At 44.4% G+C, this 6,274-nt stretch overlaps 1 pseudogene across 1 annotated transcript; it reads left to right on the top strand.

Annotated features, from left to right (window-relative positions):
* Positions 1-1,232: 1,232 nt before the first annotated feature.
* LOC124028948 lies at positions 1,233-5,859 on the top strand (annotated as a pseudogene). Its single transcript, XR_006837689.1, has 4 exons — positions 1,233-1,346; positions 4,162-4,291; positions 4,613-4,684; positions 4,802-5,859. The product of XR_006837689.1 is annotated as a small ubiquitin-related modifier 3-like (transcript).
* Positions 5,860-6,274: the final 415 nt, after the last annotated feature.

Below are 6,274 nucleotides of genomic sequence, written 5' to 3'. Positions count from 1 at the left end.
GGAACACAGCCCTAAGGAGCTCGATTTGAACACAACCCTAAGGAGCTCGGTTAGAACACAACCCTAAGAAGCTCGGTTAGGAACACAGCCCTAAGGAGCTCGACTATGAACACAACCCTAAGGAGCTCGGTTAGGAACACAACCCTAAGGAGCTCGGTTAGGAACACAGCCCTAAGGAGCTCGACTATGAACACACCCTAAGGAGCTCTGGTTAGGAACACAACCCTAAGGAGCTCGGTTAGAACACAGCCCTAAGGAGCTCGGTTAGGAACACAGCCCTAAGGAGCTCGGTTAGGAACACAGCCCTAAGGAGCTCGACTAGGAACACAGCCCTAAAGATTCGACTAGGAACACAGCCCTAAGGAGCTTGACTATGAACACAACCCTAAGGAGCTCAACTAGGAACACAGCCCTAAGGAGCTCGGATAGAACACAGCCCTAAGGAGCTCGCTACCCTGCCGCCCAGTATGCTGCTTACTTATTTGGAAACTCAATTTGATTTAGTGATTTGATGATTTCTTGACTGGAACTGTCCATATATATTCATTCTGGAAAATTCAGAAGGTTTTTTTTCTTTGCAGTGTTTTAATAATCAATCAATGTTTTACTGAAAGATATTTTCATTTGGGTGCAGGACAAAAGAGTTGCTGAGAGAAGAACACCAGGGTTGTGTTAAGATGGCCCAAATGGCAGAAACAGTTTTTAAATGACTGCCAGCAAATATTACAATTGTACACATTCAGGTAGAATGTACAGCACAACACTACATTTCAACTCCGTTTCAAAAAATGTCTCCTGTTTCTTGCCTACTTGAATGCGACCCAGTCTCTTTAATAAGTGTTGTTCTGGTTAACTACTAGCCATGCTTTGTGGTTTTAGTCTGGGTTTGTGTATAAGCACTTTTTGACATCTGCTGATGTAAAAAGCTCTTTATAAACATGTGATTTGATGTTGCGTTTATATTTTTGTTCAGTGTACATTAGTCTATGATTGCCACGGCTCAAACATCTTCGAGAGGCTTCATTGATTAACGAACATGTATCTTTACACACTTCATACATTGATTTATCCAGGTGATAGAATAAGCTGTCGAATTGAGCTTTTAATTCACGGGAGCGCGCATTAAACCGATTTGCGCGCTCGCGTGAGCACGGTCACGAAAAAAATATTGACACGTGACCCAGGGAACCAATTAGAGTTTAAAAAACCCTATGCTCGCTCCCGGTCGACAAACAGAAGACGGAGAGAGTTGGGGAAAAATAAGCGCAAACATTTAGCAATCTGTCCGTAAATTAGTACATATCAGAGCATTAACTAGCTACACAATGTCTGAAGAAAAGCCAAAGGTAAGAAATGTTGTGTGTGATTGAATATTTTTCCGTATTTTCTTGTCGAGGATACTAATATGTTGGTGATAACGGTAGGTTGCCAGATTCCGATTTGAGCGGGTAAAAAGAGAAAACAAAGGTTGTTTGATTTGTGGACATTTTGTAACGTTTTGCGTATAGAAAATTTGGCTAACTAGCCAGTTATCTGAGATGTAGTGTACTATTTATCTATTCCTGTTTTTGTAAAGTGTTGGTTTTCAGTGAAACAGCGCCATTGTGACTTTTCTGCGCCCGTTGGAGTAGAGACCAACGGCGTTATCACTCTGCGGCTTTATGAGCTAACTAGCTAGCATGCTAACGTTAGCTGGAGCTGCCACCCTACTGATGGCTGACCCAGTTGAGCTGACCAGAGCTGCCACCCTACTGATGGCTGACCAGTTAGCTGGAGCTGCCGCCCTACTGATGGCTGACCAGTTAGCTGGAGCTGCCACCCTACTGATGGCTGACCAGTTAGCTGGAGCTGCCACCCTACTGATGGCTGACCAGTTAGCTGGAGCTGCCACCCTACTGATGGCTGACCAGTTAGCTGGAGCTGCCACCCTACTGATGGCTGACCAGTTAGCTGGAGCTGCCACCCTACTGATGGCTGACCAGTTAGCTGGAGCTGCCACCCTACTGATGGCTGACCAGTTAGCCATCTAGTTAGATGGAGCTGCCGCCCTACTGATGGCTGACCAGTTAGCCATCTAGTTAGATGGAGCTGCCGCCCTACTGATGGCTGACCAGTTAGCCATCTAGTTAGATGGAGTTGCCACCCTACTGATGGCTGACCAGTTAGCCATCTAGTTAGATGGAGCTGCTGCCCTACTGATGGCTGACCAGTTAGCCATCTAGTTAGGATGGAGTTGCCGCCCTACTGATGGCTGACCAGTTAGCCATCTAGTTAGCTGGAGCTGCCGCCCTACTGATGGCTGACCAGTTAGCTGAGCTGCCACCCTACTGATGGCTGACCAGTTAGCTGGAGCTGCCACTACTGATGTTGGACCAGTTAGCCATCTAGTTAGATGAGCTGCCGCTACTCTACTGATGGCTGACCAGTTAGCCATCTAGTTGATGGAGCTGTCCGCCCTACTGATGGCTGACCAGTTAGCCATCTAGTTAGATGGAGCTGCCGCCCTACTGATGGCTGACCAGTTAGCCATCTAGTTAGATGGAGCTGCTGCCCTACTGATGGCTGACCAGTTAGCCATCTAGTTAGATGGAGTTGTCTGCCCTACTGATGGCTGACCAGTTAGCCATCTAGTTAGATGGAGCTGCCGCCCTACTGATGGCTGACCAGTTAGCCATCTAGTTAGATGGAGCTGCCGCCCTACTGATGGCTGACCAGTTAGCCATCTAGTTAGATGGAGCTGCCGCCCTACTGATGGCTGACCAGTTAGCCATCTAGTTAGATGGAGCTGCCGCCCTACTGATGGCTGACCAGTTAGCCATCTAGTTAGATGGAGCTGCCGCCTACTGATGGCTGACCAGTTAGCCATCTAGTTAGATGGAGCTTCCGCCCTACTGATGGCTGACCAGTTACCCATCTAGTTAGATGGAGCTGCCGCCCTACTGATGGCTGACCAGTTAGCCATCTAGTTAGATGGAGCTGCCGCCCTACTGATGGCTGACCAGTTAGCCATCTAGTTAGATGGAGCTTCCGCCCTACTGATGGCTGACCAGTTACCCATCTAGTTAGATGGAGCTGCCGCCCTACTGATGGCTGACCAGTTACCCATCTAGTTAGATGGAGCTGCCGCCCTACTGATGGCTGACCAGTTAGCCCTAGTTAGATGGAGCTGCTGATGGCTGACCAGTTACCCATCTAGTTAGATGGAGCTGCCGCCCTACTGATGGCTGACCAGTTAGCCATCTAGTTAGATGGAGCTGCCACCCTACTGATGGCTGACCAGTTAGCGATCTAAGTTAACATGGCTCTTGTTGTTAGAGCTAACTAGCTAAACTATTGCTAGCTACAAAGGCTAAACACAAATGTTTGACACCGAGATATTAACTCGCCGACAGACTGATCTCACAACCTACCAGTGCTGTTATGCTCGTCCTACACTGCCGTTTTTGTGACAATGTTGTGTAATTGTGCGATGCAGGGCTCCCTTACAAAAGAGAAACTGTGTCCCAATGGGACTCTGCTAAAATGAAGGTACATTAAAATACAACCGTTAGCAGTGTGGTAGCTAACGTAGTTTTATTAGATGGAGTTGCCGTGACTAGTTTAGCTAACATCTTCATGTTACAATGCCCGTCGAGTAGCTTTAATTTTAGCCAAAAGTTTGCTCCATCTAATGCATAACATTAACTGTTAGACTGTAGCTTTTAAGCTGGGCCGAGAAATTGAGAAACTGCTTCCATCTCAAGGCCATCAGACTGTTAAACGGCCATCACTAACATTGAGAGGTTGCCCACATTGAGACTCAAATCACGGTTCATTTTAAATGTCACTCTAATGTTTACATATCTTACATTACTCATATCACCTGTATATACAGTATTTTATACCATCTACTGCATCTTGCCTATGCCACGGTCCATCGCTTATCCATACTTGTATGTACATATTCTCGTTCACCCCTTTAGATGTGTGTATTAGGTAGTTGTGAAATTGTTAGATATTACTGCACTGTCGGAACTAGAAGCACAAGCATTTCCCTACACTCGCATTAACATCTGCTAACCATGTGTTATATCACCTATAAACTGTGATTTTTATTTTATTTGATATAAACAATGTAGCTATTGTCTCTGAAATGCACCCGTTCCCCACTGTTTTTTTCAGGAAGGAGTGAAGACTGAAAACGACCACATCAACCTTAAGGTTGCAGGTCAAGATGGGTCAGTAGTCCAGTTCAAAAATTAAAAGGCACACTCCGCTCAGCAAGCTGATGAAGGCGTACTGCGAAAGACAGGTGAGGCTGTCCTTAAAGTTTACATTCATTGGTCCTTCTGTAGCTCAGTTGGTAGAGCATGGCGCTTGTAACGCCAGGGTAGTGGGTTCGATTCCGGGACCACCCATACGTAGAATGTATGCACACATGACTGTAAGTCGCTTTGATAAAAAGCGTCTGCTAAATGGCATATATTATTATATTATCTGTCTACTTTTCTGCTCGTATAAGACAATGTTAAGCTTTGAGGCTGATTGTACAACCTTACAGGGCAACTCCTGACCACAGTAACTTGCTAGATGAGCCTGACATTGTTTTCTCTCCCCTCATATTTTATTTCAGGGTTTGTCAATTAGACAGATACGGTTTAGGTTTGACGGACAGCCAATCAACGAGACCGACACACCTGCACAGGTCGGTGACACTCACTTTCGGTGTAGTCCTCTGTAATGCAAAAGATTCAGACGAAGTTATAACGTGTACATATGGAGTTACAAGTACACTGACCATTCTATGTATTTGTGTTGGCAGCTTGAGATGGAAGACGAGGATACTATTGATGTATTTCAACAACAGACCGGAGGAGGCTCCTTCCTCTCAGAGGCTTCTCTTAAAGGTGTATGGACCCTCTGAGGCGCCTCCCCCTCTGAGGACAGAAACACAGTTGATGAGCAGCAACTTTTTTTTTTATTAAATAATGGTCCCACTTTTTTTTTGTGATTGATCTGCTCGTAGCCATGGTCTTATTCTTTTCAAGCTGGATTTCATGCCACCAATCCACAAATGTCTTGTTTATATTCATATTGAGGATGGACTATAAACTGCTTGTTTTGGAGAATATGTGTTTGTTTCACACATGAGACAATGGGGATGTGGGGGTTCAACTCATTCAGGTTTTGTCCCAAATAGCACCCTATTCCTCTTATAGTGCTCTACACTAAACAAAGTAGTGCACTATAGGGTGCCATTTGGGACACATTAAATCTACCATATGTTGAGGGACTTAGTGTTGAACAGGTCTCATAATATGCAAAAATTTTATTTTTTTGTCTGCTGTTTTTAAGTACATTTTGCAAAATATGCAGTCCAAGTGATTAATTGTAATTTTAAACCTGTGCAGTGTGTTGAAGGAATATTGGTGAATGGGGTGCTCTACTGCTGGTGCCATTTAGATTGAATTGCTTTGTGTCTCTGGAACAAAGGCTTTACTAAAGTGAACAGAAACATCTATGATTGAAAAGCGTTTCAGGTCTATTTTCAACATCGCTTGAAAGAATGCAAATGACCTTTCACATGTCTGTTTGGTTTCTACCCCCCTCACCCCTTCCACACATATTTAAGGGAAGTAGTTGAGCTCCTGGTTTTAGCCCATCCCTCAATCAATATTTTGTGACAAAATAAAAGGGAATCCACAATAACTTCAACATTTGACCTTTTTGTTTCTAATCAGACTTGATGAATCTTCCCACCTGCCTTCAGACTGTGGTGGACTTGAGTAGGCAGCACGGGTCCACTAGTCCTTATGTTGCTCTAATGATTTGTACATTGTCTTTTACTACTGTATACAATAAATATAGTTTGGTACTCAGCTACCTTGTTTGTTCCTTTTGGCTGTTGTATGAGTGCTGCTGTCTTCCTAGGCCACTTTAGGACATTTCAAACCGTACATCTTATCAAATAGGAAAAAGCACATGGATGGTAATTAACTGTTTGGTCATTCACTTCACACAGAGCAAGTTGAGCAAATCTGTTCTGAGACAGCTGTTTGTGAAGCTACAGTACTTCCAGCAAGGGGTGCTGTCACCTGTTAGTGTTTATTCTTGAGCATTTTCTGGAGGCTGTATTTAACTAGGCAAGTCCGTTAAGAACCCATTCTTAACAGCCTACCATCAAAACCTGTCTAGAAATGACGGTAAGTCGTAGCCATAAATTAAAGGAAGCTTAGCTATTATTTCACAAAAATAATCAGCGTTTCAATGACCGTGGACAGTGAAACCCTACACT

This window comes from Oncorhynchus gorbuscha, unplaced genomic scaffold (genome assembly GCF_021184085.1).
Source record: "Oncorhynchus gorbuscha isolate QuinsamMale2020 ecotype Even-year unplaced genomic scaffold, OgorEven_v1.0 Un_scaffold_5093, whole genome shotgun sequence".
NCBI lineage: Eukaryota > Metazoa > Chordata > Actinopteri > Salmoniformes > Salmonidae > Oncorhynchus > Oncorhynchus gorbuscha.
Note: the sequence above shows the minus strand (reverse complement) of the source record. Positions and strands in the feature narration are given on the sequence as shown.